We start from the raw sequence: 12,898 nt of genomic DNA, 5'->3' as shown, positions 1-12,898 counted from the left end.
CATTCTTCCATTCTTTTTTCAAGATTTTTAGTTTCTTTGCGCTGGGTACATAATTCCTCCTTTAGCTCTGAGAAGTTTGATGGACTGAAGCCTTCTTCTTTCAACTCATCAAAGTAATTCTCCATCCAGCTTTGATCTATTGCTGGTGATGAGCTGTGTTCCTTGGGAGGGGGAGATGCACTCTTATTTTTTGAATTTCCAGCTTTTCTGCCCTGCTGTTTCCCCATCTTAGTTGTTTTATCTGCCTTTGGTCTTTGATGATGGTGACGTACTGATGGGGTTTTGGTGTGGGTGTCCTTCCTGTTTGTTAGTTTTCCTTCTAACAGTCAGGACCCTCAGCTGCAGGTCTGTTGGAGATTGCTTGAGGTCCACTCCAGACCCTGTTTGCCTGGGTATCAGCAGCAGAGGCTGCCGAGGATAGAATATTGCTGAACAGTGAGTGTACCTGTCTGATTCTTGCTTTGGAAGCTTCATCTCAGGGGTGTAGCCCGCCGTGTGAGGTGTGGGGTGTTGGTCTGCCCCTAGTGGGGGATGTCTCCCAGTTAGGCTACTCAGGGGTCAGGGACCCACTTGAGCAGGCAGTTTGTCCATTCTCAGATCTCAGCCTCCGTGTTGGGAGATCCACTGCTGTCTTCAAAGCTGTCAGACAGGGTCGTTTGCATCTGCAGAGGTTTCTGCTGCTTTTTTTAAATTATTATTTAGCTGTGCCCTCTCCCCAGAGGTGGAGCCTACAGAGACAGGCAGGCCTTCTTGAGCTGCTGTGGGCTCCACCCAATTCGAGCTTCCCAGTGGCTTTGCTTACCTACTTAAGCCTCACCAATGGCGGGCACCCCTCCCCCAGCCTCGCTGCTGCCTTGTGGTTAGATAGCAGACTGCTGTGCTAGCAATGAGGGAGGCTCCACGGGTATGGGACCCTCCCGACCAGGTGTAGGATATAATCTGCTGGTGTGCTGTTTGCTAAGACCCTTGGTAAAGCGCAGTATTGGGGTGGGAGTTACCCAATTTTCCAGGTGTTGTGTGTCTCAGTTCCCCTGGCTAGGAAAAGGGATTCCCTTCCCCCTTGCGCTTCCCAGGTGAGGCGATGCCTTGCCCTGCTTCAGCTCTTGCTGGTCGTGCTGCAGCAGCTGACTAGCACCAATTGTCTGGCACTCCCTAGTGAGATGAACCCAGTACCTCAGTTGAAAATGCAGAAATCACCCGTCTCCTGTGTCGCTTGCGCTGGGAGCTGGAGATTCGAGCTGTTCCTATTTGGCCATCTTGCTCCACCCACCTCGACTGTCGACAATTTCTTAAAATAAGACAGAAGTGAAGTTTGCTGCATCGATTGACTCTTTCTTCCATGGAAGATTTCTCAATAGCACCCAATGCTGTTTGATAACATTTTACCCAGAGTAAAATGTTAAATGCCTTCAAAACTGGAGGCAAATGCTCTCAAACCCTGCTGCTGCTTCACCAATTATGTTTATGTAATATTCTAAGGCCTTTGTTGTTATTTCAACGATGTTCATAACATCTTCACTGGGAGTAGTTTCCATCTCAAGAAACCACTTTCTTTGCTCATCCATAAGAAGCAACTCCTCATCTGTTCAAGTTTGATCATGAGATTGCAGCAATTCAGTCACATCTTCAGGCTCCACTTCTAATTCTAGTTCTCTTGCTGTTTCTACCAGTAACTGTAGGTTACTTTCTCCACTGAAGTCTTGAACTCCTCAAAGTCATCCATGAGGGTTGGAATCAACCTCTTCCAAATGCCTGTTAATGTAGATATTTTGAGATCCTTCCATGAATCATGAACGTTATTAATGGCATCTAAAATGGTGAATCCTTTCCAGAAGGTTTTCAATTTACTTTGCCCAGTTCCATCAGAGGAATCACTATCTATGACAGCTATAGCCTTCACAAGATTTATTTTTTTTTAATAATAAGACTTGAAAGTCGAAATTACTCTTTGATCCATGGATGCAGAATGGATATTGTGTTAGCAGACATGGATACAACATTAACCTCCTTGTACATCTCCATCAGAGCTCTTGGGTTACCAGGTGCATTGTCAATGAGCAGTAATATTTTGAAAAGAAATCTTTTTTTTAATGAGCAGTAGGTCTCAACAGTGGGCTTAAAATATTCCATAAACCATGCTGTAAACAGATGTGCTGTCATCCAGTCTTTGTTGTTCCATTTCTAGAGCACAGGCAGAGTCGATTTAGCATCATTCTAAAGGGCTCTAGGATTTTTGGAATTGCAAATGAGTATTGGCTTCAATTTAAAGTCACCAGCTGCATTAGCCCCTAACAAGAGAGTATGTCTGTCCTTTGAAGCTTTGAAGCTTTGAAGCCAGGCATTGACTTCTCTCTAATTGTTAAAGTTCTAGGCCAGGCTTGGTGGCTCATGGCTGAATCCCAACACTTGGGGAGTCTGAGGCAGGAGGACTGCCTGAGCCCAGACGTCAGAGACCAGCCTGAGCAACATAGTGAAACTTCATCTCTAAAAAAAAATAAAAATTAGCCAGATGATGGCTTGCACCAGGAGTCCCTGCTACTAGGGAGGTTCTTAGGTGACAGGATTGCTTGTGCCAGTAGTCCCAGCTACTAGGGAGCTACTAGGTGGGAGCATCACTTGAGCCTGGGAGGTGGAAGTTGCAGAGAGTCAAAACTGCACCACTGCACTACAGCTTAGGTGACAGAGCAAGACTCTGTCAAAAAAAAAAAAAAAGAAAAAGAAAAAAAGAAAAAGAAAAGAAAAGAAAAAGAAAAGAAAAGATGGCATCTTCTTCAAACAGGAGGCTTGGGAGGCCGAGGCAGGCAAATCACCTGACCTGAAGTCAGGAGTTGGAGACCAGCCTAGCCAACATGGTGAAACCCCCTTCTCTACTAAAAATACAAAAATTAGCTGAGCATGGTGGCAGGCACCTGTAGTCCCAGCTACTTGGGAGGCTAAAGCAGGAGAATCTCTTGAGCCCAGGATGGGGAGGTTGTAGTGAGCAGAGATCGCCAGCCTGGGCGACAGAGCGAGACTCCATTTCAAAAAAAAAAACAAGAAAGAAAATCTGTTGGTTAGTGTAGCCACCTTCACCAACAATCTTAGCTCGATCTTCTGGATCTTCTGGATAAGCAGCTTCTCCATCAGCACTTGCTGCTTCACCTTGCGCTTGTATATTATAGAGACGGCATCTTTCCTTAAACCTCATGAACCAACCTCTGCCAGCATCCAACTTTTCTTTTGCAGCTTCATCACCTCTCTTAGCCTTCATAGAACTGAAAAGAGTTAATCCAATTGCTCTGGATTAGACTTTGGCTTAAGGGAATGTTGTGACTGGTTTTGATCTTCTAACCAGACCATTCAAACTTTGTCCATATCAGCAAAAAGGCTGTTTTGCTTTCTTATCATTCATGTGTTCTCTGGAGTAGCACTTTTAATTTTCTTCAAGAACTTTTCTTTGCATTTATGACTTGGCTAACTGTTTGGTGCAAGAGATCTGGCTTTTGGCCTATCTTGCCTTTCAATATGCCTTCCTCACTAAGTTTACTCATTTCTAGCTTTTGATTTAAAGTGAGAGATGTGTGACTTTTTCTTTCTCTTCAACACTCAGAGGCCACTGTAGGGTTTTTAATTGGCTTAATTTCAATATTGTTGTGTCTCGGGAATAGGGAGGGGGGAGAGAGAGAGAGAGACAGAGAGAGAGAAATTGAGAGACAGGGAACAACAAGCTGGTGGAGCAGTAAGAACGCACACATTTATCTATTAGGTTTGCCATATGGGCACAGTTTGTGATGCCCCAAAACAATTACAATAGTAGCATCAAAAATCACTGATCACATGGCCAGGCACGGTGGCTCACACCTGTATTCCTGGCACTTTGGGAGGCTGAGGCGGGTGGATCACTTGAGGTCAGGAATTCGAGACCAGCCTGATCAACATGGTGAAACCCTGTCTCTACTAAAAATACAAAAATAGCTGGGCATGGTGGTGGGTGCCTGTAGTCTCAGCTACTGGGGAGGCTGAGGCAGGAGAATCGCTTAAACCCAGGAGGCAGATGTTGCAGTGAGCCGAGATTGCACCATTGCACTCCAGCCTGGGCGACAGAGTGAGACTCCATCTTTAAAAAAAAAAAAAATCACTGATCACAGAACACTGCAATAGATATAAAAATAATGAAAAGGAACTGAGTATTAAAAGACTGTGAGAATCACCAAAATGCAACACAGAGACACAAAGTGAGCACTTGCTCTTAGAAAAATGGCACCAATAGACTTGTTTGATGCAGGTTTGTCACAACTCTTCAATCTGTAAAAAACAAAACAAAACACACACATACATACACAATGTATGTGAAGCACCAGAAAGTGAAGCACATGGGATAACTAACTACCCATATGCATCATATTGAAACTGGATCCATTCCTTACACCATATACAAAAATCAATTCAAGATGATTTAAAGACTTAAATGTAAAACTCCAAACTATAAAACCCTAGAAGAAACCTAGGCAACACCATACCATTAGGAGCCAGGCATGGGCAAAGATTTCATGAGAAAGGTGCCAAAAGCAACTGCAACAAAAGCAAAAATCAACAAATGGGATCTAGTTAAACTAAAGAGGTTCTGCTAATTTCTGTAAGAAATTAGCGACAGAGTAAATAGACAACCTACAGAATGGAAGAAAATGTTTGCAAACTATGCATCTGACAAAGGTCTAAAATCCACCATCTATAAGGAACTTAAACAAATTTATAAGAAAAAAACACAAACAACCCTATTAAAAGGTGGGCAGAGAACATGAACAGACACTTCTCAGAAGAAGACATATGTGTGTACAACAAACATCTGAGAAGAAACTCAACATCACTGATCATTAGAGATCAAATTTAATGCAAATTAAAACCACAGTGAGACACCATCTCACACCAGCCAGCATGGCTATTATTAAAAAGTAAAAAAGAAAAAAGAAAAAGAAAAAGAAAAAAATAGATGCTGGTGAGGTTGTGGAGAAAAAGAAACACTTTTACACTTTGGTAGGAGTGTAAATTAAACCATTTTGGAAGACAGTGTGGCAATTCCTCAAAGACTAGAGACAGAAATACGTTCCACCCAGCAATTTCATTACTGGGTAAATACTCAAAGGAATATAAATCGTCCTACCATAAAGACACATGCACAAATATTTTCATTGCAGCACTGTTCACAACAGCAAAGACGCAGAATCAATCAAAATGCCTATCAGTGATAGACTGGATAGAGAAAATGTGGTACATATGCACCACGGAATACTATGCAGCCATAAAAAGAATGAGATCATGTCCTTTGTGGGCACATGGATGGATGTGGAGGCCATTATCCTTAACAAACTAACGCAGGAACAGAAAAGCAAATAGTGCATATTCTTATTTCCAAGTAGGAGCTAAATGATAAAACGCATGGACACATAAAGGGGAACAACACACATTGGGCCCACTGGAGGGCGAAAGGTGGGAGGAGGGAGGGGATCAGGAAAAATAACTAATGGGTATTAGGCTTAATACCTGAATGATGAAATTAATAGGTACTACAAACCCCTGTGACACACATTTACCTATATAACAAACCTGCACATCCGGCACATGTACCCCTGAACTTAAAAGTTAAAAAAAATAAAGTGAGGTACAATACAATGAGATATTCCTGTACTTGTTAATTTTGTTGCTTAAGTTGTTCCAGCTTTGGCCATTGGGAGTTCTTTCACTTAGTTCTTGTTCCTTTGAAATATGACCACCAATTTTTTAACATTTATTTATTTTTTCGCATTTCCTTACTTTCTGGCACTGCAAGATGCTACAGTCTTGTGTTTATTTCCTGCCCCAGATTGTAGCCATTTGCTTGTATTGTTCTTTTGTATTCCTTAATTACAGGCTAATGTTGTATTTTTCCCTCAGAATAGCTGAAAAATTAAAAAAAAAATTAGAATGGTGTGTCAGATAGTTAGGGTCTTGCGATATGGGCCAGCTTTAAAGATTTGTAAGTTGTTTTGATTTATTTTCTTGGTTGAAGTAAACTTTTTTTTTTTTTTTTGAGACGGAGTCTCTCTCTGTTGCCCTAGATGGAGTGCAGTGGCATGATCTCAGCTCACTGCAACCTCCGCCTCCTGGTTCAAGCGATTCTCCTGCCTCAGCCTCTTGAGCAGCTAGGATTACAGGCATGTGCTACCATGCCCAGCTAATTTCTGTATTTTTGGTAGATATTGGATTTCACCATGCTGGCCAGTTTGGTCTTGAACTCCTGACCTCATGATCTGCCTGCCTCGGCCTCCCAAAGTGTTGGGATTACAGACGTGAGCCACTGCACCCGGCTGAAACAAACATTTTCATACCAAATTTGGTATTCATGATTTCATATATATTTTCATTTATTTATTTTTGAGACAGAGTCTCGCTCTTGTTGCCCAGGCTGGAGTGCAGTGGTGCAATCTCTGCTCACCACAACCTCCATCTCCCGGGTTCAAGCTATTCTCCTGCCTCAGCCTCTTAAGTAGCTGAGATTACAGTTGCCTGCCACCATGCCTGGCTAATTTTTTGTATTTTTAGGAGAGACGGTGTTTCACTGTGTTGGCCAGGCTGGTCTCAAACTCCTGACCGCAGGCCTCATCTGCTTGCCTCGGCCTCTCAAAGTTCTGAGATTACAGGCATGAGACACCGCACCCAGCCATACAGATTTTCCTTTAAAAGAGACCTTTCCAGCCGGGCTCAGTGGCTCATGCCTGTAATCCCAGCACTTTGGGAGGTCAAGGCAGGTGGATCACCTCAGGTCAGGAGTTCGAGACCAGCCTGGCCAATACGGTGAAACCCCATCTCTACTAAAAATACAAAAAATTAGTCGGGCGTTGTGGCAGGCACCTGTAATCCCAGCTACTCGGGAGGCTGAGGCAGCAGAATCGCTTGAACTCGGGAGGCGGAGGTTGTGGTGGGCCGAGATTGCGCCACTGCATTGCAGCCTGGGCGAGAGAGCGACTCTGTCACATACACACACAAAAATAATAAATAAATAAATAATAAATAAATGAGATCTTTCCTTTGTACTTATGACTTGGATGTTTGTTGCAAGAGGCCTAGAACTTTTATACAGTTATAACTGTGTAACTGTATAAACTGTGTAACTTTTATAACTGTGTAAAAGTTTTAGGCCGTAAATATTTCCCTGCTGAGCCTCTGCTGCCCCTTGGCTGCCTAAAGTGAGCCACTGCACCAAGGAAAGAAGTCTAGGCTTTCAACAGTCATGGTCAAGAGAGAGAGTGACAAAATCGGGACATGGAGAAAAAGCTGGCCCAGCCCATGGGCCAGGACAGCTGAGCCATCACTTAAGCTGGTTGCTGACCACCAGCCTTTGTTAACAGCCCTTCTTTGCCAATAATGTAACTTCAGTTGTTGTATTTATTATTTTACTAACCATGTGGTACTGGTGATTCACTCAATAAGTGTTCAGCGAGAACATCTGCTATGTGTTAGGCATCTCCCTGGGCACGGCTGGAGATAATAAGCGAGACAGGAAACTAGGAAGCTAGGAACCAACTCCTAGAAACTTAAAGTGCAGAGGAAGAGGTAAGATAGGAAGGTATATGGATAATTACAAATGGAATGTAACCGGTACTCTGGAGCCATATAATTCTCTAGGAGAGTCTTATTCTCTTTTGGGGTATCAGGGAAAACCCCATAGAGCAGGGGATATTTGGATTGGGTCTTGACAAATGAGTAGAAGTTTGCCAGGCAGAAAAAGGGTCACTTCAAGTTGGGAAAGTTTCACCCTAAGCTTGTGAAAAGTCCCGCCAGGCACATCAGGAACCCTAGAGAGGTCAGTGAACCCAAAATGTAATAACGATTTAGTATTCTTTCCTAGATTAACAGTTCCTGTGCCAGATTCATCTTCATAACTCTAGCACCCAGACAGAATAGTAGGTCTTCCCCAGCATTTGTTGAGTGAATAAAAGAAAACATGCAACACGCATTCTAAGTTGACTTCTTCAATGTATGCGAATATTTGACTATAAAGACGTGCAGCATAACATTACATACAACAATAAAAACCTCAAAAGAACTTACGCTTTCAGGTTGGTTAGAAAAAGTGGGGTATGTTCACGAGTACAACAGAATTTGATGTGGCCAATAACAATAAATATTACATTTATGAATATGGAAGATTATTTAAATATATTGTTGTGTGGGAGTAAGAGGTTACAAAAACAAAATGTACAATATGAATAAGGTTTGTATACACAATAATTATATATTGTGTATGTAGCTGTATACACACACATATAAGTATATATACACACACACGTATATGTATATATATGAACTATCTGAAAGGATTTTTGCAAATAAACTATGGATTATTTTGATTTCTATTTTTGGTTTATTATTTTTCCTAATTTTTCTATAATGCATATGCATTAGATATGTAATAAGAAAACTGCTTTTAGAAAACTAAAATTTTGAGAAAAAGTGTTTACTCTTAAGTGTTTGGTTCTCAAAAGTAACCAAAAAAAGTTACCTATTAAAATGCAAACGTGTGTGTGTGTGAGTTTAGGAATGGTGTACCTAGATTGATATTTTAACACCTTGTTGTCTCATGTTGAATGATGGTTTCCTAACCATTGTCTCATTTAATTCTCACTACAGCCCTGGGTTAGAGGCGAAACTGGCATTACTATGAGTGAGAAGTGATAGTACTGGGAACTGAGGCTCAGAGCCTAAATTCGGCCTTGCCTAAATTCTCACATCTGCTGACTGACTGAGCTGGAAGTCATCCACAGACCTCTCAACTCCAAGGGCCAGCACATTCTTCTTTTCTATTTCAGAGTATCCTGGGGGAGGCAGAAAACAGCCACAGCAATATTCCAGGGCTTTTTCCAGATATTGCAGCTTTTGAAGATGATACTCTGGAAGAATATTTGAAAATATGCAAAGAGGTCTACAAACAATTTTAAGTAAAAAAAAAGCAAGTTATAGAAGTATGATCCCATTTCAGTAAAAACTAATGTTTGCACAAACATATAAAATAAAAAGCAATAGAATATATTGTCAAGTCAAAAAGCTGAATGTAATAATGTATGTGATATGCCACCTTTTGTAGTAAGACAGGTGTAAAATAAGAATTTATGTTTGTACTTGTGTTTGCATTAGACAACATTAGGAGGATGTAAAAACAATCAGCGTTTACCTGAGAAGGTGGGAGTGGGTGGGAAGCATGATAGAGGGGGAAGGGGTAGGGGCAACACTTCTCAAGGAATATCTTTTTAATGCCACTTTGATTTTGAACCATGCCAAAACCAAAAATTAAAACAATTTTAAATGTGGTAGACATAGCAAAATGCTTATTTTTGGGTAGGAGAGAAACAGAGAATATGTATTCCCTTCTCTTGGTGCATCTATATTTTCTCAATGTTTTACATGTGTAGGAAAGGAGTTATTTTGAAACATTTTATTCTAAACTTATTAAAGTCTTTGTACCCATGGTTGAAAAGAAGAGTTGAAGGAGATTTCAGAAGGATTTCAGGAAAAAAAAAAAGGCATCCTGTAGGATACTGTAAAAAGGAATCCTTTTTTTTCACCTGAATCTGTTTATCCCTTCAGCCTGCCAGGCTGCAAAGATGCATTCTGGACCTGGTTTCCATTTTAGGAATAGTCCCTAGAGTTCCCTCTGGAATTGCATTCAGGATACTGCTTGGCTAAAAGGTGATTTCTCACTACAAGGCTAGTCCTCCTCAACCCCAATGTTGATTCAGATAATGCTCAAAAAAGAATCCCACACCACCTACTTTCAGGGAAATGGAAGACGTCCAGTCCAAATATATTCTCTGGGCCTTTAGCATTTTTGATTGATTGTGAATTTAAAGTATTTTTAACTCAATTCAAGTGCTTCTCTCTCCAGAGACTGCTCCTCCTCTGCTTCTCGGCTGTGTTATCTGAGTTGTATTCGGTGAAGTTTGGCTGGGTGTTTGTTGACACATTTTCTGGGCAAGGCTATTTGAGAAACATTGACATTTCCCCTAACTTCCTCTCCAGGCATCAACCCAGTTTGTCTCCTCATCCCTGTTGGTGCTCCAAGTCTCTTTCTTGGAAGCGAAGAATCTGCTTTCGTCTTCACAATCACTTTCAGATTTTTTCTTCTCTCTTTCTTTATTTCTTTCTCCAGACTTGTCTCTATTCCCTCAGCTTGGGCCTCTGCCCAGTCAGCTTCCGAAACATGCTGTCTCCCTAAGCACACAGTCCCTCTGCTCTCAAATTTGTAAAGGTCCTTGGAAATCTTTTTAGTTTTGCAAAATAATCAGGAATCTCCTCTACCACATCTTGGCCAGATGGTCATCCAATGTCTTCTTGAATGCCCCTAATGACAGAGAGCTCACTCTCTTTCAAACCGTTGTTGGTGTTTCCTAAGGAAGCCGAGAGCAAGCTTGAGGTCCCCTTGCTTGCTCTTTAGTTAGTGTCCATCTGAGTGAAAAGAACGGCCTGAGGGAAGGAGGATGGAAAAGAGAAGAGATCATTGCCCAGTCAGGACTAAAGGGAGCAGGTCTGAGACTGGCATTTCCCCCAAAGGCAATGAGGTAGCCTAGAAAGAGCTCTGCATTTGGCCTCAGAAGACAGGGCCTTGTTCCAGCTCCATCTTTCACTTACTGACTCAGTAATCTGGGTCATTTGTACTGAGTCTAGCTTCTCTTATTGATAAAATTGGAGGTGTAATTACATCATAGGACTAATGGGAGTGTTGAATGAAATAATGCAGGTCGGAATGCTTTGTAACTAGAGGGAGTCTGACAAACAAGAGCACAGTTATCATCTAAGATGCTAGATGCCTGGCTTGGTAAATCTGAACTAGCTCAGCCCAAGGAGGTTACAAAGTGGAGAGTTTGTGGAGTTACTCTGCCTGTACCTATGTGTCATTGGCAGAGTCAGCTTGTGGCCACCGTGGCCTCCTCTGAGGGGAAAACTGCAATGTGATGACAGAATCTGGGCAAGTCAGAGACTGAGGATGTGAGTTCTCATCTGGAATAAAATGCTCATTTTCAAGATGAATAAGATGGGTTGGCGACTTGCCCAGTCCTGTGGCTCACTACGGTGGGCTGGACCGTGACCCTAGAAGCCTGATTTCTAGGCACAGCTGCTGTGAGGCTTCTGACAGAGGTGCAGTTGTTACGTCGGATAGTATAATCTTCATTGTGCAGGACTTCCTGGATCACTGTTGCAAGTTTAACACCCCTGGTCCTCATCCACTAAATGGCAGTTGCAGCCCCTTGTCGTAAGGCTATTAAAAAGGCTCCCACACATCTGCCATTGCTTTTGGGGGCAGTACTTCCCCTGGTTGACAACCACTGGGAACGTTAGTGATACGTCCGGTAAAGTGCAAAGAATATTGGATCAGGAGTTAGAAAATAATGTCTGCCCTTAACCAGTTCTGTGATCTAAAGAAAATGATTTCATGGCTCTAAGCATTAGTTTCCCCATCTATGGAATGAGGGAGCACATCCAGAGGCTCTCTGAGGTCTCTTCCACGCAGCTGTGTCCCAGGCCTTTCTCTCTGGACTGCCTGCACCCAAAATGCCTCTATCAGTGAGCTTTCATGTTAGGTCTTGATATGATAGGTGATTTGGGTTCTTTTATACACACCTTTCTATATTTTCTAAATGTTATACATTGAACATATATTGTTTTTCATAGTCACAAATTGACATGGTTTGACTGTGTTCCCACCTAAATTTAATCTTGAATTGTAGCTCCCATAATTCCCATGTGTTGTGGGAGGGACCTGGTGGGAGGTAATTGAACCATGGGGACAGGTTTTTATTGTGCTATTCTCGTGATGGTGAATCCGTCTCATGAGATCTGATGGTTTTATAAAGGGCAGTTCCCCTGCACATGCTCTCTTGCCTGCTGCCATGTAAGACATGACTTTGCTCCTCCTTCGCCTCTTGCCATGGTTGTGAGGTCTCCCCAGTCATGTGGAACAGTGAGTCCATTAAACCTCTTTCCTTTATGAATTACCTAGTCTTGGGTATGTCTTATTAGCAGTGTAAAAATGGACTGATACACAAATAGTTCCTCATCTGTCTATTCTCGCACTCTTGTTCTCATTCTCACTCTTGTGGACTAGCCTCCCTGCAGCCCCCTGTCATTCCTCACTCTCTCCCCTCTACCAGCGGGGATTGTTCCTTTGCTAGTCAAGCTTCCTTCACTAAAGAAACAAGACCAAAACCCTTTGACCAACATATCTCTCTTTTCGTCATTACAATTGCAGCTGTTTTAAAAATTATGTGCCATTTTAAAAAAAATTTTTATTTTTCCATAATTTTGTACTTACAGAAATTTGCAAGACTAGTACAAAGAATTCCCACATAACTTTCACCCAGATTTCCCCAACATTTACATTCTACCATATTGCTTTAACTATCTCCCTATCTCTCTCCCTCTTTTTTTTTTTTTGAGACAGAGTCTCGCTGTGTTGCCCAGGCTGGAGTGCAGTGGCACAATGTTGGCTCACTGCCACTTCCACCTCCTGGATTCAAGTGATTCACCTGCCTCAGCCTCCTGAGTAGCTGGGATTACAGGGATCTGCCAGCATGCCTCGCTAATTTTTGTATTTTTAGTAGAGATGGGGTTTCACCATGTTGGCCAGGCTGGTCTTGAACTCCTGACCTCAGGTGATCCGCCTGCCTCGGCATCCCAAAGTGCTGGGATTACGGGCATGAGCCACTGCGCCCAGCCCCTATGTATCTCTATCCATGTAGTTTAATATAAACATATAAATTTATATGTATTTTTTCCTGGACTGTTGCAAACAGGTTTCGTCTTTGTCCCTAAATACTTCAATGCGTGTTTCCTATAAACGTAAGTACAATGATCAAAATCAGGAAGCTAACATTAATATAATATTCTC

The sequence above is a fragment of the Colobus angolensis genome, unplaced genomic scaffold (genome assembly GCF_000951035.1).
Source record: "Colobus angolensis palliatus isolate OR3802 unplaced genomic scaffold, Cang.pa_1.0 Scaffold36, whole genome shotgun sequence".
Lineage (NCBI taxonomy): Eukaryota > Metazoa > Chordata > Mammalia > Primates > Cercopithecidae > Colobus > Colobus angolensis.
This window is presented reverse-complemented; position numbering follows the sequence as displayed.